Source organism: Argopecten irradians, chromosome 13 (assembly GCF_041381155.1).
Source record: "Argopecten irradians isolate NY chromosome 13, Ai_NY, whole genome shotgun sequence".
Classification (NCBI taxonomy): domain Eukaryota; kingdom Metazoa; phylum Mollusca; class Bivalvia; order Pectinida; family Pectinidae; genus Argopecten; species Argopecten irradians.
Genome location: NC_091146.1, coordinates 30,538,730 through 30,563,288, shown reverse-complemented (window position 1 = coordinate 30,563,288; position 24,559 = coordinate 30,538,730). Strand labels below are relative to the sequence as shown.

At 35.2% G+C, this 24,559-nt stretch overlaps 1 protein-coding gene across 1 annotated transcript in view; it reads right to left on the bottom strand.

Annotated features, from left to right (window-relative positions):
* The window catches only part of LOC138306367 (ankyrin repeat domain-containing protein 34C-like), a 37,565-nt gene extending 20,990 nt beyond the window's left edge, over nt 1-16,575 (bottom strand). Inside the window, exon 1 of the mRNA XM_069246806.1 lies at nt 16,385-16,575. The gene's annotated coding sequence lies outside the window, so the exon portion shown is untranslated. The remainder of the gene's footprint in view (nt 1-16,384) is intronic.
* Nucleotides 16,576-24,559: the final 7,984 nt, after the last annotated feature.

The following is a 24,559-nucleotide window of genomic DNA, read 5'->3' as shown; positions in this document are numbered from 1 at the left end:
TCAGTAACTAAACTGATATAGGGTCTAAACTATCAGTAACTAAACTGATACAGGGTCTAAACTAACAGTAACTAAACTGACACAGGGTCTAAATAAACTATCAGTAACTAAACTGACACAGGGTCTAAACTATCAGTAACTAAACTGACACAGGGTCTAAACTATCAGTAACAAACTGATATAGGGTCTAAACTAACAGTAACCTAAACTGATATAGGGTCTAAACTAACAGTAACTAAACTGATATAGGGTCTAAACTAACAGTAACTAAACTGATATAGGGTCTAAACTAACAGTAACTAAACTGATATAGGGTCTAAACTAACAGTAACTAAACTGATATAGGGTCTAAACTAACAGTAACTAAACTGATATAGGGTCTAAACTAACAGTAACTAAACTGATATAGGGTCTAAACTAACAGTAACTAAACTGATATAGGGTCTAAACTACTAACAGTAACTAAACTGATATAGGGTCTAAACTAACAGTAACTAAACTGATATAGGGTCTAAACTATCAGTAACTAAACTGACATAGGGTCTAAACTAACAGTAACTAAACTGATATAGGGTCTAAACTATCAGTAACTAAATTGACACACGGTCTAAACTATCAGTAACTTAACTGACACACGGTCTAAACTAACAGTAACTAAACTGAAAGGTCTAAACTACAGTAACTAAACTGATATAGGGTCTAAACTAACAGTAACTAAACTGATATAGGGTCTAAACTATCAGTAACTAAACTGACATAGGGTCTAAACTAACAGTAACTAAACTGATATAGGGTCTAAACTATCAGTAACTAAATTGACACACGGTCTAAACTATCAGTAACTAAACTGACATACGGTCTAAACTATCAGTAACTAAACTGACACACGGTCTAAACTATCAGTAACTATACTGACACACGGTCTAAACTAACAGTAACTAAACTGACATAGGGTCTAAACTATCAGTAACTAAACTGACACAGGGTCTAAACTATCAGTAACTAAACTGACACAGGGTCTAAACTATCAGTAACTAAACTGATATAGGGTCTAAACTATCAGTAACTAAACTGACACAGGGTCTAAACTAACAGTAACTAAACTGATATAGGGTCTAAACTATCAGTAACTAAACTGATATAGGGTCTAAACTATCAGTAACTAAACTGACACACGGTCTAAACTATCAGTAACTTAACTGACACACGGTCTAAACTAACAGTAACTAAACTGATATAGGGTCTAAACTATCAGTAACTAAACTGACATAGGGTCTAAACTAACAGTAACTAAACTGATATAGGGTCTAAACTATCAGTAACTAAACTGACACACGGTCTAAACTAACAGTAACTAAACTGATATAGGGTCTAAACTATCAGTAACTAAACTGACACACGGTCTAAACTATCAGTAACTAAACTGACACACGGTCTAAACTAACAGTAACTAAACTGATATAGGGTCTAAACTATCAGTAACTAAACTGACACAGGGTCTAAACTATCAGTAACTAAACTAACACAGGGTCTAAACTAACAGTAACTAAACTGATATAGGGTCTAAACTATCAGTAACTAAACTGACACACGGTCTAAACTATCAGTAACTAAACTGACACACGGTCTAAACTAACAGTAACTAAACTGATATAGGGTCTAAACTATCAGTAACTAAACTGATACAGGGTCTAAACTATCAGTAACTAAACTGACACACGGTCTAAACTATCAGTAACTAAACTGACACACGGTCTAAACTAACAGTAACTAAACTGATATAGGGTCTAAACTATCAGTAACTAAACTGACATAGGGTCTAAACTAACAGTAACTAAACTGATATAGGGTCTAAACTATCAGTAACTAAACTGACACACGGTCTAAACTAACAGTAACTAAACTGATATAGGGTCTAAACTATCAGTAACTAAACTGACACACGGTCTAAACTATCAGTAACTAAACTGACACACGGTCTAAACTAACAGTAACTAAACTGATATAGGGTCTAAACTATCAGTAACTAAACTGACACAGGGTCTAAACTATTGGTAACTAAACTGACACAGGGTCTAAACTATCAGTAACTTAACTGACACACGGTCTAAACTAACAGTAACTAAACTGATATAGGGTCTAAACTATCAGTAACTAAACTGACACACGGTCTAAACTATCAGTAACTTAACTGACACACGGTCTAAACTAACAGTAACTAAACTGATATAGGGTCTAAACTATCAGTAACTAAACTGACACAGGGTCTAAACTATTGGTAACTAAACTGACGCAGGGTCTAAACTATCAGTAACTAAACTGACACAGGGTCTAAACTATCAGTAACTAAACTGACATAAGGTCTAAACTATCAGTATCTAAACTGACATAGAGTCTAAACTATCAGTAACTAAACTGACACAGGGTCTAAACTATCTGTAACTAAACTGACATAGGGTCTAAACTATCTGTAACTAAACTGACACAGGGTCTAAACTATCAGTAACTAAACTGACACAGGGTCTAAACTATATGTAACTAAACTGACATAGGGTATAAACTATCTGTAACTAAACTGACATATGGTATAAACTATCAGTAACTAAACTGACACAAGGTCTAAACCATCAGTAACTAAACTGACACAGGGTCTAAACTATCGGTAACTAAACTGACAAAGGGTCTAAACTATTGGTAACTAAACTGATATAGAGTCTAAACTATCAGTAACTAAAGTGGCATAGGGTATAAACTATCAGTAACTAAACTGACATAGGGTATAAACTATCAGTAACTAAACTGATACAGGGTCTAAACTATCAGTAACTTAACTGATACAGGGTCTAAACTATTGGTAACTAAACTGACAAAGGGTCTAAACTATCAGTAACTAAACTGACATAGGGTTTAAACTATCTGTAACTAAACTGACACAGGGTCTAAACTATCAGTAACTAAACTGACACAGGGTCTAAACTATCAGTAACTAAACTGACACAGGGTCTAAACTATCAGTAACTAAACTGACACAGGGTCTAAACTATCAGTAACTAAACTGACACGGGGTCTAAACTATCAGTAACTAAACTGACACAGGGTCTAAACTATTGGTAACTAAACTGACAAAGGGTCTAAACTATCAGTAACTAAACTGACATAGGGTCTAAACTATCTGTAACTAAACTGACACAGGGTCTAAACTATATGTAACTAAACTGACACAGGGTCTAAACTATCAGTAACTAAACTGACACAGGGTCTAAACTATCAGTAACTAAACTGACACAGGGTCTAAACTATCAGTAACTAAACTGACACAGGGTCTAAACTATCAGTAACTAAACTGACACACGGTCTAAACTATTAGGTCTAAACTATCAGTAACTAAACTGACATAGGGTCTAAACTATCAGTAACTAAACTGACACAGGGTCTAAACTATCAGTAACTAAACTGACATAGGGTCTAAACTATCTGTAACTAAACTGACACAGGGTCTAAACTATCAGTAACTAAACTGACACAGGGTCTAAACTATCAGTAACTAAACTGACACAGGGTCTAAACTATCAGTAACTAAACTGACACAGGGTCTAAACTATCAGTAACTAAACTGACACAGGGTCTAAACTATCAGTAACTAAACTGACACAGGGTCTAAACTATCTGTAACTAAACTGACACAGGGTCTAAACTATCAGTAACTAAACTGACACAGGGTCTAAACTATCAGTAACTAAACTGACACAGGGTCTAAACTATCAGTAACTAAACTGACACAGGGTCTAAACTATCAGTAACTAAACTGACATAGGGTCTAAACTATCAGTAACTAAACTGACATAGGGTCTAAACTATCAGTAACTAAACTGACACAGGGTCTAAACTATATGTAACTAAACTGACATAGGGTCTAAACTATCAGTAACTAAACTGACACAGGGTCTAAACTATCAGTAACTAAACTGACATAGGGTCTAAACTATCAGTAACTAAACTGACACAGGGTCTAAACTATCAGTAACTAAACTGACATAGGATCTTAACTATCAGTAACTAAACTGACATAGGGTCTAAACTATCTGTAACTAAACTGACACAGGGTCTAAACTATCTGTAACTAAACTGACACAGGGTCTAAACTATCTGTAACTAAACTGACATAGAGTCTAAACTATCAGTAACTAAACTGACATAGGGTCTAAACTATCAGTAACTAAACTGACATAGGGTCTAAACTATCAGTAACTAAACTGACACAGGGTCTAAACTATCAGTAACTAAACTGACACAGGGTCTAAACTATCAGTAACTAAACTGACATAGAGTCTAAACTATCAGTAACTAAACTGACATAGAGTCTAAACTATCTGTAACTAAACTGACATAGGGTCTAAACTATCAGTAACTAAACTGACATAGGGTCTAAACTATCTGTAACTAAACTGACACAGGGTCTAAACTATCAGTAACTAAACTGACACAGGGTCTAAACTATCAGTAACTAAACTGATACAGGGTCTAAACTATATGTAACTAAACTGACACAGGGTCTAAACTATCAGTAACTAAACTGACATAGAGTCTAAACTATCAGTAACTAAACTGACACAGGGTCTAAACTATCAGTAACTAAACTGACACAGTGTCTAAACTATCAGTAACTAAACTACATAGAGTCTAAACTATCAGTAACTAAACTGACATAGAGTCTAAACTATCAGTAACTAAACTGACACAGGGTCTAAACTATCAGTAACTAAACTGACATAGAGTCTAAACTATCAGTAACTAAACTGACACAGGGTCTAAACTATCAGTAACTAAACTGACATAGGGTCTAAACTATCAGTAACTAAACTGACACAGGGTCTAAACTATATGTAACTAAACTGACATAGGGTATAAACTATCAGTAACTAAACTGACACAAGGTCTAAACTATCAGTAACTAAACTGACACAGGGTCTAAACTATCGGTAACTAAACTGACACAGGGTCTAAACTATCAGTAACTAAACTGACACAGGGTCTAAACTATCAGTAACTAAACTGACATAGGGTCTAAACTATCAGTAACTAAACTGACACAGGGTCTAAACTATCAGTAACTAAACTACATAGAGTCTAAACTATCAGTAACTAAAGTGACATAGGGTCTAAACTATCAGTAACTAAACTGACACAGGGTCTAAACTATCTGTAACTAAACTGATACAGGGTCTAAATTATCTGTAACTAAACTGACATAGAGTCTAAACTATATGTAACTAAACTGACATAGAGTCTAAACTATCAGTAACTAAACTGACATAGGGTCTAAACTATCAGTAACTAAACTGACACAGGGTCTAAACTATCAGTAAGTAAACTGACACCGGGTCTAAACTATCAGTAACTAAACTACATAGAGTCTAAACTATCAGTAACTAAACTGACACAGGGTCTAAACTATCAGTAACTAAACTGACACAGGGTCTAAACTATCAGTAACTAAACTGACATAGGGTCTAAACTATCAGTAACTAAACTGACACAGGGTCTAAACTATCTGTAACTAAACTGACACGGGGTCTAAACTATCTGTAACTAAACTGACACAGGGTCTAAACTATCAGTAACTAAACTGACACAGGGTATAAACTATATGTAACTAAACTGACACAGGGTCTAAACTATCAGTAACTAAACTGACATAGAGTCTAAACTATCAGTAACTAAACTGACACAGGGTCTAAACTATCAGTAACTAAACTGACACAGGGTCTAAACTATCAGTAACTAAACTACATAGAGTCTAAACTATCAGTAACTAAACTGACATAGGGTATAAACTATCAGTAACTAAACTGACACAGGGTCTAAACTATCAGTAACTAAACTGACACAGGGTCTAAACTATCAGTAACTAAACTGACACAGGGTATAAACTATCAGTAACTAAACTGACACACGGTCTAAACTATCAGTAACTAAACTGACATAGGGTCTAAACTATTGGTAACTAAACTGACATAGGGTCTAAAGTATCAGTAACTAAACTGACATAGGGTCTAAACTATCAGTAACTAAACTGACACAGGGTCTAAACTATCAGTAACTAAACTACATAGAGTCTAAACTATCAGTAACTAAAGTGACATAGGGTATAAACTATCAGTAACTAAACTGACACAGGGTCTAAACTATCAGTAACTAAACTGACACAGGGTCTAAACTATCTGTAACTAAACTGACATAGGGTCTAAACTATCAGTAACTAAACTGACACAGGGTCTAAACTATATGTAACTAAACTGACATAGGGTCTAAACTATCTGTAACTAAACTGACACAGGGTCTAAACTATCAGTAACTAAACTGACACAGGGTCTAAACTATCAGTAACTAAACTGACAAAGGGTCTAAACTATATGTAACTAAACTGACACAGGGTCTAAACTATCTGTAACTAAACTGACATAGGGTCTAAACTATCTGTAACTAAACTGACACAGGGTCTAAACTATATGTAACTAAACTGACATAGGGTCTAAACTATCAGTAACTAAACTGACACAGGGTCTAAACTATATGTAACTAAACTGACATAGGGTCTAAACTATCAGTAACTAAACTGACACAGGGTCTAAACTATCAGTAACTAAACTGACACAGGGTCTAAACTATTGGTAACTAAACTGACAAAGGGTCTAAACTATCTGTAACTAAACTGACACAGGGTCTAAACTATCAGTAACTAAACTGACATAGAGTCTAAACTATCAGTATCTAAACTGACATAGAGTCTAAACTATCAGTAACTAAACTGACAACAGGGTCTAAACTATCAGTAACTAAACTGACATAGGGTCTAAACTATCAGTAACTAAACTGACACAGGGTCTAAACTATCTGTAACTAAACTGACATAGGGTCTAAACTATCTGTAACTAAACTGACACAGGGTCTAAACTATATGTAACTAAACTGACATAGGGTCTAAACTATCAGTAACTAAACTGACACAGGGTCTAAACTATATGTAATTAACTGACATAGGGTCTAAACTATCAATAACTAAACTGACACAGGGTCTAAACTATCAGTAACTAAACTGACACAGGGTCTAAACTATCGGTAACTAAACTGACACAGGGTCTAAACTATCAGTAACTAAACTGACATAGGGTATAAACTATCAGTAACTAAACTGACATAGGGTCTAAACTATCAGTAACTAAACTGACACAGGGTCTAAACTATCAGTAACTAAACTGACATAGAGCCTAAACTATCAGTAACTAAACTGACATAGGGTCTAAACTATCAGTAACTAAACTGACACAGGGTCTAAACTATCTGTAACTAAACTGACACAGGGTCTAAATTATCTGTAACTAAACTGACATAGAGTCTAAACTATATGTAACTAAACTGACACAGGGTCTAAACTATCTGTAACTAAACTGACATAGAGTCTAAACTATCAGTAACTAAACTGACAAAGGGTCTAAACTATCAGTAAGTAAACTGACACCGGGTCTAAACTATCAGTAACTAAACTACATAGAGTCTAAACTATCAGTAACTAAACTGACACAGGGTCTAAACTATCAGTAACTAAACTGACACAGGGTCTAAACTATCAGTAACTAAACTGACATAGGGTCTAAACTATCAGTAACTAAACTGACAAAGGGTCTAAACTATCTGTAACTAAACTGACAAAGGGTCTAAACTACCTGTAACTAAACTGACACAGGGTCTAAACTATCAGTAACTAAACTGACATAGGGTATAAACTATATGTAACTAAACTGATACAGGGTCTAAACTATCAGTAACTAAACTGACATAGAGTCTAAACTATCAGTAACTAAACTGACACAGGGTCTAAACTATCAGTAACTAAACTGACATAGGGTCTAAACTATCAGTAACTAAACTGACATAGAGTCTAAACTATCAGTAACTAAACTGACATAGGGTATAAACTATCAGTAACTAAACTGACACAGGGTATAAACTATCAGTAACTAAACTGACACAGGGTCTAAACCTTCAGTAACTAAACTGACACAGGGTATAAACTATCAGTAACTAAACTGACACACGGTCTAAACTATCAGTAACTAAACTGACATAGGGTCTAAACTATTGGTAACTAAACTGACATAGGGTCTAAAGTATCAGTAACTAAACTGACATAGGGTCTAAACTATCAGTAACTAAACTGACACAGGGTCTAAACTATCAGTAACTAAACTACATAGAGTCTAAACTATCAGTAACTAAAGTGACATAGGGTATAAACTATCAGTAACTAAACTGACACAGGGTCTAAACTATCAGTAACTAAACTGACACAGGGTCTAAACTATTGGTAACTAAACTGACACAGGGTCTAAACTATCAGTAACTAAACTGACACAGGGTCTAAACTATATGTAACTAAACTGACATAGAGTCTAAACTATCTGTAATTAAACTGACACACGGTCTAAACTATCAGTAACTAAACTGACACAGGGTCTAAACTATCAGTAACTAAACTGACATAGGGTCTAAACTATCTGTAACTAAACTGACACAGGGTCTAAACTATCTGTAACTAAACTGACATAGGGTCTAAACTATCTGTAACTAAACTGACACAGGGTCTAAACTATATGTAACTAAACTGACATAGGGTCTAAACTATCAGTAACTAAACTGACACAGGGTCTAAACTATATGTAACTAAACTGACATAGGGTCTAAACTATCTGTAACTAAACTGACACAGGGTCTAAACTATCAGTAACTAAACTGACACAGGGTCTAAACTATTGGTAACTAAACTGACATAGGGTCTAAACTATCAGTAACTAAACTGACACAGGGTCTAAACTATCAGTAACTAAACTGACACAGGGTCTAAACTATCAGTAACTAAACTGACACAGGGTCTAAACTATCAGTAACTAAACTGACACAGGGTCTAAACTATTGGTAACTAAACTGACGCAGGGTCTAAACTATCAGTAACTAAACTGACACAGGGTCTAAACTATCAGTAACTAAACTGACATAGGGTCTAAACTATCAGTAACTAAACTGACACAGGGTCTAAACTATCAGTAACTAAACTGACGCAGGGTCTAAACTATCAGTAACTAAACTGACACAGGGTCTAAACTATCAGTAACTAAACTGACATAAGGTCTAAACTATCAGTAACTAAACTGACATAGGGTCTAAACTATCAGTAACTAAACTGACACAGGGTCTAAACTATCAGTAACTAAACTGACATAGGGTCTAAACTATCAGTAACTAAACTGACACAGGGTCTAAACTATCAGTAACTAAACTGACACAGGGTCTAAACTATTGGTAACTAAACTGACACAGGGTCTAAACTATTGGTAACTAAACTGACAAAGGGTCTAAACTATTAGTAACTAAACTGACAAAGGGTCTAAACTATTGGTAACTAAACTGACACGGGGTCTAAACTATCTGTAACTAAACTGACATAGAGTCTAAACTATCTGTAACTAAACTGACATAGGGTCTAAACTATCTGTAACTAAACTGACATAGAGTCTAAACTATCTGTAACTAAACTGACACAGGGTTTAAACTATCTGTAACTAAACTGACACAGGGTCTTAACTATCTGTAAATAAACTGACATAGGGCCTAAACTATCAGTAAGTAAACTGACATAGGGTCTAAACTATCTGTAACTAAACTGACACAGGGTATAAACTATCTGTAACTAAACTGACACAGGGTCTAAACTATCAGTAACTAAACTGACACAGGGTCTAAAATATCAGTAACTAAACTGACACAGGGTCTAAACTATTAGTGAATAAACTGACACAGGGTCTAAACTATCAGTAACTAAACTAACACAGGGTCTAAACTATCAGTAACTAAACTGACACAGGGTCTAAACTATCAGTAACTAAACTGACATAGGGTCTAAACTATCAGTAACTAAACTGACACAGGGTCTAAACTATCAGTAACTAAACTAACACAGGGTCTAAACTAACAGTAACTAAACTGATATAGGGTCTAAACTATCAGTAACTAAACTGACACACGGTCTAAACTAACAGTAACTAAACTGACATAGGGTATAAACTATCAGTAACTAAACTGACACAGGGTCTAAACTATCAGTAACTAAACTGACATAGGGTCTAAACTATCAGTAACTAAACTGACATAGGGTCTAAACTATCAGTAACTAAACTGACATAGGGTCTAAACTATCAGTAACTAAACTGACACAGGGTCTAAACTATCAGTAACTAAACTGACATAGGGTCTAAACTATCAGTAACTAAACTGACACAGGGTCTAAACTATCAGTAACTAAACTGACACAGGGTCTAAACTATCAGTAACTAAACTGACATAGGGTCTAAACTATCAGTAACTAAACTGACATAGGGTATAAACTATCATGATCAGTGACTGATGGTGTCGTTAATATAAATTCATGTTATATCTAACGATTCCATGATAGATAAACCTGCCAGTTGCTTTGTTTTCATTGGAAACGTCATATATATTTTTTATGTGGCTTGGTTCGTATAAGCCTTTATAAAAATCGTTTTGGTAAATTATGGATGTATTTTTTTCAGGCAAAATGTCTATCTAGATATTTTATCACTTTCACGTTTGAACAATCACACATCCACTATATTTAGAAAGCTATGATAATAATCCGTCATACACTATGACTTCTCAATTCCGTTATATTCCCTGCGGAGTCCTCGGAGCTCTTCGTATTTGATTCAGATTTTACGACCTACTCTCTAGGGTTATCGTCTAGCTTTGTTTGTGGCATGCCGACCAGACCTATGTCAACATCTAACGTGTCGCCATGTTTAATAATAAACGATTTTATGATACATTGTTTACCATTCTGTCTGAAGATTGACACCCGCGATAATTTTTCCCATACAAAAAATAATAAAAATATATCCGCCTTTGTTGTCTGGTGTATTGTTTAAAGGTAAAGGTAGAACGGTAATAGTTGGAAACCATTTCAACTGACTGGATAATTCTTGGAATTGTAAAAGAAATCTTTCTGACCTATTGGTCATCAGATATCATATAAAACTAAAATAAATCATCGGCGAAAGCCCACGAATGGTCTCGCTCCACTTATTGCTCAACCCACGAATGGCCTCGCTTCACACATAACTCAGCCCACGAGTGATCTCACTTCGCTTATTACTCAGCCCACGAGTGATCTCACTTCGCTTATTACTCAGCCCACGAGTGATCTCGCTTCGATTATTATTCAACCCATGTGTGGTCTCGCTTTACTTAGCACTCAACCCACGAGTGGTCACGCTTCACTTATTACTCAACCAATGCTTGGTCTTGCTTCGCTTATTACTCAGCCCGCGAGTGGTCTCGCTTCGCTTATTACTCAGCCCGCGAGTGGTCTCGCTTCGCTTATTACTCAGCCCACGGATGATCTCGCTTCGCTTATTACTCAGCCCACGAATGATCTCACTTCGCTTATTACACAGCCAACGAGTGATCTCGCTTTACTTATTCCACCAACATATCTCCATCAGTAAAGCGAGGCCACTCGTGGGCCTAGGTAAGGTAATGAATGAAGCGATACCACTCGTGGGCTGAGTAGTAAGCGAAGCTGGAAAATGGATTTCCGAGTTGAAATCAGTTTACGTTTTAAACTAACCAATTAGAAATGACGTTAAAAAGTGACATATATTTCCATTGACTAAGCATATCTAAATTGTAGAATTTCCCCTGATCTTAGAGCGAATTGGACTGATTTGTGATACAAATTTGTCAATATTTGTATTGGTGTCCATGTTTTATTATTAGTCTGAGCTGGCCAATTACCTGCAACTACACACATAGACTATTACTGTCAATGGAATTATACATTGTCACTCAGTTCAGTATTTAGTCAGAAAATGCCAATCCACATTCGGAGCATCTCGGCACATTAAGTATCATGGCATTGCAAGGCCGTTTTCGTTTATTCGGAACAACCTTTTTGACCATTTTTAAAGTCATTATTTCATGTATATATCCTGACGGACATGCGGTTTTTGACACAAGCCTATGAGGGCTTTGCCAAGGCTCGTCTGAAAACAATATGAAATCACCAGGTTCATCTTTATTTTATAAACGAAACTTGGTCCAACTAGTCAAACCGTATAATCGAAAAAGGCCGAGTATACCACATCTCTCATTCCTGGATGCTTTTCGGAGCATCTTTCATACAAATGGAAAAAAATTCGCTGTGTATTAGCAACATGTTTCAAATTATATCAATTCCAATAAACCGCTGTCCTGTATGTAGGGCGTTAGAATTGTACCTGCTTCCCCTATTTTAGGATCGTGTATTTTCTCTTCTTCCTAACTGTCTAGTCTTCCTAACGCCTCCCTTGAAACCGCCTCACTTTTGGCCTTTTGTTGAGCGCTCTGTCCTATGAGGAAGGCTCTGGGTTTTGTCCCCTGGCCGAGACACACCAAAGTCTATAAAAGTGGTAGTTTCTGCTCCTGCTTAGCGCTCAGCATAACAGGAGTGGGACGACTGGTTCGCCCGTTGTCAGTATAATGTGACCAGGTGGGGTGTGTTGCTTGGTGTCTTCGGCAACATGCTTCAATGATATAGCACTATAAAAAGGGCAAAAGTTCCACTAAATAAGAAGGCACAACACGAATATACCGCAGTCTCCCAAAACACGCACCTGGCACACATACACGAAACACATCGCATGCATGGGAGGCCGTCCTTAAATGGCCCTGGCTGTTAATAGGACGTTAATTAATCAAACAAACAAACAAATCTAATAAACCGTAATACACATCACCATCATAGCCATTCTCTGTATTGTACCCCCTCCCATGTAATATTAACTGCAATAAAAACCTTAATTACGGAACCCCTGAACCCCAACACCATTAGTTATCATTTTGAGTTAATACCCGATCTGTGTAACACCCCCTCCCCCCCAAACACACCCACACTAACACTTCATTTCACCCTTATAGACACACAGTAGACCCCCTTTTCGCCACCCCCCACACATTTCATTTCTTCACCTATATACACACTAGCACCCCCTTTCCTCCACCACCCCCCCATCCACACCCTTAACCACACCCGTAACCCCCCCCCCCCATTTATAGGTCCCGCACTAAGCAACCATCACCTGTTCTTTAATTTGACTGCATTTTTAACCTCACAGATTTTTTTTGTATCTTAATCTTACATTGATTGACTTTATTCTATTAGTGATAAAAGGCAAACTTCAATCTTAATCCTTATGAATATTCATGAGCTATGGAGATGATGGGCGAATCATTTCGCGTGGAGAATTGGGTTATGGGGCCTTCGTGGTGACCCCATTCTGAGCACGTTAATAATTTAAGCTAAATAAGGGCAATCCTCATTCAAAATTTATTTAGTACCAGTTTATCTGAAACGTGAATTTCTTCGCATGGGTCTGCACGTAATTAAATTGCTTATCAATTGATTTTACGGTAATGTTAAACAATGTTACTTGTACAAACGTATATATACTCTATGCATTACGTCACAGTTTCGGTATGGTACATATGAATGTACATGCATCTTGTTGGCCTATATAAACCTTATTTCCAAAGAGGCTATATAATTTTCTTCAATCCTTCTAATATTGAAAAATAAATCTGTTTGAAAAAAAACCCGGAAAAATTAGTAGTTATTGTTTTTAAAATGTATTATAAGATTATATAAAGTTTATTTACTTTACATCGATAGCGAAATAAATTATATAATATAACTTATAGAAATCACTTTCGATGGCCTGGCCATTTTCGCTCGTCAAAACTTCTGATTACGTAAATAGTCCACGAATTGTAACGTGATCAGAAGCGTTAACGTTGGCGAGCGAATTCGAAGATGTGGCCCAGTGAAAGCGCGCAAAAGGTCATAGATTGGATAAACCGGAGTGCCCGGAGAAAAACTCCCGTGTCGACACCATCGACCGCCCACTAATAACAGAAACATGTGTTTACATTTGTCTCGATAAAGTAGCAATCTAAGAAAGCTGAATTGGACCACAGCGAAAACAATCAGCAAATATTTACAGATTTAAGTTTACATTATATTAAAGCTAATTTGGGAATTAGTGTGCTTTTTCGAGTGAATAATTATGAAAACGTCAGTTGATATATAACTAATAATACCCTGTTGTATAACGTCTGTTATGACTGCGTCGGTAGAATTTAATCAGTCTACAGTATATATATAGGCTTAGAATGTTAAAACTTGATCAACTGACAAGTGTTAATCCTGGCGTTAGTATTAATTACGGTAAATGTGAAGCAATACCGAGTATTTAAAATTTATTTTCATACAGGATCGTTGTCCTCTTATATACATCGTGTACAGTAAATGTTATCAAACAGTTGACAGTTTATGGAAATTATTTAAATTTGAATTCGATATCTCAGATTCACTACATCGTTATCATGTACCAGGTACGTTCAAAAACAGGGCAATCGGATCCCCTCGGAGAAGTTTCAGGTACTCTTCGGAAATATGATATATTTCCGAAGATTGACGGAAATTACTCCGAGATGTCGCGATAGTTTTCATTTCAAGGGACATAACTCGCGAACCCTTGACCTCTATTCCGGTGTAGTATAAAATCCGACCCCCAGAAAATAATACTCATCAACTCTCTAGAGCATTTACCTAACCAGAAGGGGTTAATTACAGTGTGTTGAGATCGGACAAACACAGGATTATATTTATCTCGATTGTATGTGGCATTAAAAGTTGTGTGTCGTACTGTATATGTTTATAGTGATATATAAATGTTTAATAGAAATATGTATTTTGTTGAATTATTCATTATCTGAGGGTTAAATAAATCCGTAAATTAGCGCTACATTACTTTTGTTTTATTTTCAAATTGTAATTATGTCTCTTAATCTTGATATAAGTTCTGATTCAACTCAAAATCAGTTTGAAAAAAAACTTTCTTTAAAAACTATTTTTCAGGTTATGCTTTTAGTGTCATTGTTTACATACGGCTTGTCACCAACTACTTGAATCAAGGTTTGAAAAGAGTCTTGAATTTCATATAACTGTGTCAAAAAACTATGGTTGCATTCATATACAAATACATTGGACGCTAGGATTGAAAAACAAGCTAATAGCTTAAATCAATTCCTCTTTAAGGATGTACTTCTCTAAGAAGTCAAAATTTTCTTGTATTAAACTTTTTTTCTCATATAGATTTTTGGAAATAGGAGTTCATGCCATAAATGAAAACGGAAGAAAAAGCATAAGTCCATTCTGCCGTTTTGAACATATACATAAAAGATTAATGCCATAATTTCATAATAAGGTGTTTGATATGTATGAATGTTTGTAGAATTTATTTTCCAGTAGTCTTCTTTAAAAATATACCGGTTTTGATTAATAAGACTAATATTTTTTTCTTAGAATAACTACATATGCTACCCCTACCCCTTAATTTTGAGCTACAAAATGACTTTTGTTATCATTTTGTATATCAATAGGGAATGGGTTGTTCTTTCTAAATCAGGCAGAAAAATGGGGGGGGGGGGGGGGGGGGGGGGGGGGGGGGGGGGGGGGGGGGGGTCCGTGTGCTTTTTTTTTGCCCTATTTTATATTTGTTATTTTTCATTATTTTAGAGTAAAAAAATAAAAGTGCTTAAATTGCCATTAAATTTAAAAATAAAGTGACAAGAGTGTATCATTTCATTTTTAATAGATTTTAGATATACCAGATACCATTCCGCCTGAAGACGCCTGTGAATGCCTTTCGGAAACTCTGAGTTTTGTTATCATTTTCATTTATGTAGATATATAATATACATGTACATTGTATTAACGTGTTCTCGTACCCAGAAAAACGAAATTTCTTGTCAAACAAGTATACAAAACTCATTAAAAAAGACACGTATATATGTCAAGTCTGTCAATAACGACCACCCGAGGGACAAAAACAACATGTCTTCATTGTCAAGTAGTCGTTATACACAGGTCAAATTATATTGAAATTGACTATTTGGGACTTTAATAAAGTGGTCTTATTCAGCAGGTGACCGTTGTACAGTGGTGGTCGCTAGGGTAGGTTTAACTGTAGTATATTGAGAAAGATATATACGGCTTAAAGATTTCGTCAAAAAATGTGCGGATTTCGGCAAATTCATCTTTGGGATATTACAAACAAATGACATTTAATATTGAGGCATAATTAGGCCACAGCGACCTAGTTCTCTTTATCAGATCTTGATCATGTTCTCTTAATGTAACAGTAAAATGTCAGATACAATACGGGAATATGTAAATAAATCAACCAACCAATTGCAAACATCCCATAATACTCACGTCATCCTGTATGTACCCTTTGTGTCTTTGACATATATTAAAGTTAGGATGCACATTTTCTTCATAATGAATTGTCCACATTTCACTGTAGAGTTTGAGGACAAACTATTGTTCAGTTATATCCAGTACAGGCCGAAGTAGAAGTAAAATGGCGTGCCTGTTCGACTCACCTGTGCAATATTATATTACTAAGCTCGTTTACAGTGTAAATAGACGGGGAATCGCATTAACGACGAATTAACAACAAAGCATGACTCATAATCCAACTGTGATTTTAAATGCTTTAATTCCTCGAGTAGATGCAAAGATTATGTAAACTGTGGAGAGTTTCAATATTTGTTGTGTACATTATAATATCGATCGTGGCGGGATTACCGTTAGCGCGGTTGAACCGATAGAACCATGCCGTACCACAAAGGTACAGTTTAAGTAACAATTAAAGGTAACATACACATCAACGTAAACACAATTCATGTCCATCCATCATATAATCCGTCTGTTATTCAGTAATTTAACGCATATGTAATGTGTGTACTGTGTCATCAGTGAATCGATGTTATAATAAGATTGTGGCGTCATTACGTAATGACGTAACGTCGGGGATTCCTAGACTGGATTATATACCTGCCTTAGTACCAATTCTCTCCGCTAGGCTTCGCTTATATACTAAGTATTTCGAAGCGGTAAATTTCAGACTCACGAATCAAGAGAAACTTTATTAGAACGAATATACGTATTCCTGCCGGGTACGAAACGGTCGATGTGTGCTATTAGCGTCACTCAGGCTATACTTTTTAAAGGTTTCAAATTAGTTCATGCTTATAGATGCGTGTATATATGATATAATTATTTTGTGAAATCAACATAACAATCATTGATAATATCCGTAATTTCGGAGCGAAGTCTATTTTTTATTAACAAAAACAGCATTTATTAACCCAGAAACATGTTATACGCATGAAGGCTGCAAAGGTCTGGGTCTTAGGATCATCCTTCAAAGATGTAAAAAAAATATCTTACAACTTTTGTCATGGCGGCTTTGCTGTATTTGCATATTACAGAGTTACATGTATCTGCCCTTGCAGGTAGGTATTGATTGTGAAGTCATGTACTTGCACACGTAATGTCATACTTTTCAGAGAAAACGACGTGAATTTCGCTCACAAGATAAATACGTCACAATGGATACCTATACACAAGGGAAGTAACTCCGTATTATGCAAAGATGGATTATACAGTAACTGTTTTCGTTAATGAAAATATGAAAGTAATGTCTTTATTCTCAAATGCAGGGCTAACATTTATTTTCACGCGTGTGAATCCTAATAATAATAAAATTAATTCTTGTTCTGGGTTGAGGAACTGACACAGAAGTAGTTATGTGTGCCGTTATCTACATACTCACGAATCAAGAAGAGGTTTTAATGTTATTAAAAACTAAAAGTTATCAACATTTTGAGATTTACAATTCTACAATGCGTAAATTCTATTTTTACACAGACCTATTTGAGCTGAAAATGATTTTTGATATACCTAGTACTACGTATTTGCATCTACAGTGCATAAAATGATTATATGCGGTCAGACTACATGTATGAAGCCAAGTTTGTCTTTAATTCATTTCACATTTTTACAGAGTTATCCATAATTCAAATTGATTTCTGCATCCCCCCATCTACACTTACTTAAAAAGAACAAAAATTTTGCAGTGCATAAGTTCGGTGTTGTGAAAAATGATTATAATGTTTGTTTGTCCATTAAATGATTTTCACAGCTTAATTCACCAAACCTTATGGTTTTCAATAGATTATTAAAGAAAAAAATCATATGTGAAAAAAATTCACCAAATTATATTTTTATGGCACATATAACTTTTACATACAGTGAAAGATGTCGATAAAGACATCAATTCTTCGTAACTAGCTGGTCTTTACGTACCAAATTATGTAAAAATTATAATCAGTGATTAATATTTAAACTTATTAGAACGCTGATTACCGGCACATCAATAGATCGTCAAGGTACACATTAGAGAGTTCCAAAACTGCTGGACCGGGAACAGTGTCGCCACCTGGTCGAAATCAAGATGAGATAACCAGACCTCTCTTTCATCGTAATCAGCCTACACTAGCACAGGCTGCCGAGCGTAGTTGGGTTTAAGACACTGCTTTCCGAGGATGGGTAATTCTAGAGATGATTATTTTATCAACGTCTCAAACCCTTATTACATTAAAACAATGCATTAGATTAAAACAAAGATATATATTATCATTGATCATGCATACAGATCAAATAAACTGCTTAAAATGGAAAACAAAACTATAGTGTCACCCATAGTTAACTATACTCGCTATCCCGCTAATGAGTTGTCTCATAAGGCAGGTGGTCGTTATACAGAGGTGGTCGATAAGACAGAGGTGGTCGCTAAGACAGGTTTTTTATTGTATTACGACTCAAGTATATGTTGTACATTGTACAATACCAGCGAAGGCAACTAGAGTTATCTCTCTCTTCCCCCAGTTTAGTTTTATATAGACCAAGTATATATAATGCTAAAAAACAAGGTATTTCATAAAAGATTATGGTGATATTTGATAATTACGTGTACAAGCAATTGAATGTGCGTATTTGAAAAATATTTGCCAAATAATAATTAATTAAATACGGATATTTGAAAGTAATTAAATGCGGATATTTGAAAAGTAATTGAATGCGGATATTTGAAAAAAAAAAATTTAATGGGATATTAAGTATTAACCTTTTATTCTCTGTGGTTGATATTCTAACCTAGTATCAGAAATATATCGTTTACCGATAACCCATAGTGTCCATGGAGATGTCTATATCGTTAGGTTCGAATCCCACACTGGCCAGTATTTTTTTTATTATTATATATTATTTTTTATCCCCCCTTTGTTTTACTGTCAATATTATTTATTTCTAGTTTTACATTTATCTTACTATTTTAATGCCTAATGACGTTATTAAACTAATAACAAAAAAAATATATTCTGATCTTACAGAGTTACTTCCCTTTTGAAAAGATTTTTCAGGTATACCCGATTGCGGTTACCGAGGACGTTGGTCTTATATATATATACTAATGGTTTAGTTTTGTATGTAACATAAGATTGATATAATTACGTACATGTGAATAATTTGTGAGGCCTTAATTACATCCTTGTCCCTGTCTAAGTCTAGAAATTTGCATGTAATGGTTGTCTAGTGACCTTTTAGCAGAATTATAGAATTACATTAATTGTTAGTTCGTCTGTCGCGCGGTTTATGACACAGGTTCCTATTCGGACATTTTTTATGTTATTTATTTGTTTTAATCTACTCGAACATACTTAATATTCTATGTTTAGAAGTAAAATACAAAGCTTCATTTTGAAAATAATAGCCGTTTCTTTATAGTGATGTATTGCTATAAACGTATTTATACTGTGTTTCTTTTATCTAAATCGCTTCTTAGCAGTTCTCAATACCGGTAACGCTTGCGTCAGTTAATTAGCGACTATTGTATATCACGTTTAGACTAAGTGCTGTTTACATGTTTGTTCCTGTATATTTTGTATATTATCATTTTGTATTACTTGTATATTCACTTTAGGCCTAGGTTTGGAAGTGTAGAGTTGGATATTTCTCCGCTCCGCACCCGACTGTAATAAATCAGTATATAGAAAATATCATCTTTGGATTATCCCCCTTTTTCACAGACTACATTGGAGCTATATTCCCCAATACACTAGCTGTAGCTCTGTGAAAGTTGGTGTGAGAATCTCCGGGCAAGTCCACTTTTTAGCTGGGCTACGATACGGTCGCACATTACTAAGACTTGATAAGTGCAAGGGACATACAATTTTTACCAAATGGAGAACTGGATATTTCCACCAGGGTTAAACATGCACATGGTTAAAACCTAGCCATGGACTTTGCCAAGCGTTTTGGGACACTACTCAGATGGAACTATGGAGGACCAGTTTTAAGTGAGTGTAGAAAATGTGGAAGAGGTGGAATTCTTTATTCAGGACCATCGCTTTTCTTGTCCGCTAAAAATGTGTCGTGTTTTAAGTGCGGAAATCTTGGACATTTCTTTCAGAATGTGCTTCAAAAAAGTGATACTGAGAGAATGTCAAGCGCCCTCGGAATTGTCCGGCAGTGAAAAGTAGCAATAAAACAAAGTCCCGCGATAAGAAGATAAGAGATCAACAGAGAATTATAACTTTCAGATTAAAAAGGGAATTTTTCGCCTCTGCACCCTTTGCATCTGTTTCCAATGATGAGCTGATCAAGATGCAAACTAAACCATGTAGTGGACAGACAAGTAAAACATCCAAACGGCAGGTAAAGCAGATCAACGTTCTTAGTGACAGGTGCCATGTGCTAAATGACGAAAAGGAAAAAAATACTGAAACTTGTCAAGTCTCTCGAAACAAAGTGTGAACGATTTCAAACCAGCGCAGAACGTGAAAGAAAACTTTCGGACCAAATTGAAACATTGCAAGCAACAAACAGGCAACTACAGCAAGCAATAAGTAAACATTTAAAGACGTCAACGGAACAGGGAATTAATAGACACAAACAAACGCAGAAAATTTCTAAATTCGCGAATAGAATATTTGGAGCAGGAGAACAACAAATACTATCAACTTGACAAAGAACAGAAAATAAAAATTGAACATCTCGAGAGAGAAACTGGACATTGAGCGACATAAAAAGGTCGCTGTGACAAAAAGTGGTACCCAGGACTGTAGGACATTTAGACCACAGTGTCGTCGTCGGTAATATGCGACACGAGGACGTGTCTTATTAAAGGTGGGAGCAAACTGTCACGCGGTTTATGACAGGTTCCTATTCGGACATTTTTTATGTTATTTATTTGTTTTAATCTACTCGAACATACTTAATATTCTATGTTTAAAAGTAAAATACAAAGCTTCATTTTGAAAATAATAGCCGTTTCTTTATAGTGATGTATTGCTATAACGTATTTAACTGTGTTTCTTTTATCTAATCCTTCTTAGCAGTTCTCAATACCGGTAACGCTTGCGTCAGTTAATTAGCGACTATTGTATATCACGTTTAGACTAAGTGCTGTTTTACATGTTTGTTCCTGTATATTTTGTATATTATCATTTTGTATTACTTGTATATTCACTTTAGGCCTAGGTTTGGAAGTGTAGAGTTGGATATTTCTCCGCTCCACACCCGACTGTAATAAATCAGTATATAGAAAATATCATCTTTGGATTATCCTTTTTCACAGACTACATTAGAGCTATTTCCCCAATACACTAGCTGTAGCTCTGTGAAAGTTCGTTACGAAAGGGTGAGAACAATAGCTACATTTGTAGATTAGACCTTTGTTGTGTGTGTAGATTGGGGAGAGGGCATTTTTCTTTTTTGTTTATTATAAACCATTTCGTATATGGAAAACATATCCAATTCAATATACGAAAGATAATCTCTTTACGATTCCAAATATGTTTCTTGGCTCTTTTTTTCTCTCTATGAAATGATTACGTCATTACTTCAGCTAAACAGATTCAGAAGCGACGTTACAGACTATGACGTAATTTGTTTCTTTATTGGCTGATGAAGTGAATTTTGTAGCCAACGCTTCATGTTCTTGATATTAAAATAAATCCATTTATATAATTGTATGATTTGAACGTGTCATTTTTCATACTATTTTTGAATCAAACTGAATTTATCATCCACCGATTCTATTTTTGATCATCATCATCAACTTTATCCTCAAGTCCACGTGGTATTAACCTCAGTGCTACCATAAATACCACATGACGTAATACAGACACTCGATTTTAAGATTAATCCGCCAAGATCGATATATATATATATATAAGCCGTACTCCGGTCAACACAAACTACCATTACTGTTAAGGTTTGCATGGAAATACTTTTATCTTTCATTATCGATTCGGGCAGATGGTCACAGCGCATGTACATGTGATAGCACCCGTATACCGTTGTCACGGTAACGGAACACATCACAAACGAATAACGGGGAAAATTAGCCGTTGACTAAAGAAGTGTTATTTTGCTTGCGTGTTTTGCGAAAACTTGTGCGAAGATTCTGTCGACAGGCTATTACCGGCTTGTTTATAAAATCGATTTTTGTCATCGTTCCAAACTGTGTTTAATTGTAAACATTGGATACATCGATCTGATATGTAACCGCGATAGGTCACGTACGAGTTCTAGTGTGTAAATGACATTGGTTTTTGACAGTGGTTTACGAAGGTGAAAAACAGTCATTGTAATTCTGTAGATGTCGGTATACTGTCTGGCGGTTCCTCAGAAGAAAACGTGATTTAGCTGCGTTTGACTTACGTATGAGTTGTGACATTTTTTAGGGGTAAGTAATTCGATAGATATTGTCTATCTACGTGTCTGTGTTACAAGTGTGCGTGTCTGTTGTTTGTCCGTGCGTGTCTGTCACATTTAACCACAGTGTTCCTTTGTCTTTCCGTCTGTTTGTCCGCCAATCATACATATTTCCAAAATGCTTTTTTTTTTATTTAATAAAGACATTTTCGAGTCGACATTTTCACTGTAATTCATGTTTTCTGTTTCCTCGATACTCCATGAGTAATTACTATTCACTGCCGTAATATAGTTTGAAATGAGCTTGTCCAGGGATGAATATAATGACAGTGATAGAAATCCCTGGATATCGGGGATGTTTTTATCTGTTGTTTTGAATAATTTTTACATCATTTCGACCGCGTAACGTCACATCCATGATGCATCTTTTTTTTAAATTTTTTTTTTATTTTACCTCCAAAATGAGAAAACGATGCGGAGGAAATATCAGACAGAATTATTTAGTATCTGTGTGTATTTCTCGTTCAATCAATTTAATTTTTTTTTGTCTGAAACCTGGTATTTCATCATTCAAGTAAACATATATACATTATATATGTCTAATACGTGTAATTATACAAATGTATCATGAACGAATGTTCATTAGCTGAGTTCATTTCGAAAAATGGGATTTTAAATTTTGCCAAAGCTGCCTCAATGAAGAGTTATATGTGCCGAAAATTTTGACTTGCTATTTTGTATACAGTAATCTATTGAAAACCATCAGATTTGATAAAATAAGGTGTGAAAATTATTCAAATGAACATACATGTACAAACATGTTTGATGCCTTCAAAACTTTTATTCTAATACAAAATTTATGCACTGTAAAATTCTTGTTTTTTTATGACTAACATATGTTCAGATAGAAACATACCTACAGAAATAAGTTTACAACGTAAGAGCACTTGCATCTGAAGATAAACTGAAAGCTTAACGAAAAATATCGTTTGTTTATTTTTTTTTTCAATGATTTTGGAATCTGCTTAGATGGTAGAACCAGTGAAATCTAGATTGAAGAGACTGTTACTGAGGTAGAGCGAATAATCTGTCTCTTAAAATGAGCTCCTTTTCTTTTTGTTGTCGCTCCTTTTCTTTTTGTGTAAAATGAGCGTATCAATAAACGACAAGAAAGAAAAGGAGCTCATTTAAGAGACAGATTATTTGGTCTATTACTGAGGTAATTAACCAGATATTTTCAGCATATCCATCATAGCTACTGAAATAATGCCATTATGTACTTATCTCAAATTACAGCTATACATATGTATATCATCTCGACGATTTAATTGCTAGGGAGAAGATTTTGTATTTTGCTGTTGAACGTATTGTTTAAATACTGAATTATGTCCTGGTAAACCTGTAGAAAAAGCTATTGTGAAATTGTATCAAAACGTCGAGGTATAAGAAAGAAAAAAAAACCTCTTTAAAATGTGAATATGAAGGATAGGAATATCCTTCCATCGGGATCACAAAATGTTGTAAAAATACCTCGGCAAGCCTGGGTTTTACATTTTGTGGCGCTCGGGTAGAATATCCCTATCATTTATATCAATAGTATATGAGCCGTAAGGCTTCAAGTCGAATAAACACTTGAAGTATTGAACTCCGGTACATCGACAAATTAAACCAATGTCACATTGTAAATGGTTTAATGATTGATAGTATCGACATTTGCAATCAAACATTTTAACCTTAGGTTACTCCAACCCTGATTTGTTTCTCGTAGATAAATGGATATATTTAGGATGCTACACCGCCGATGAATGGTATTTTGTATCTATT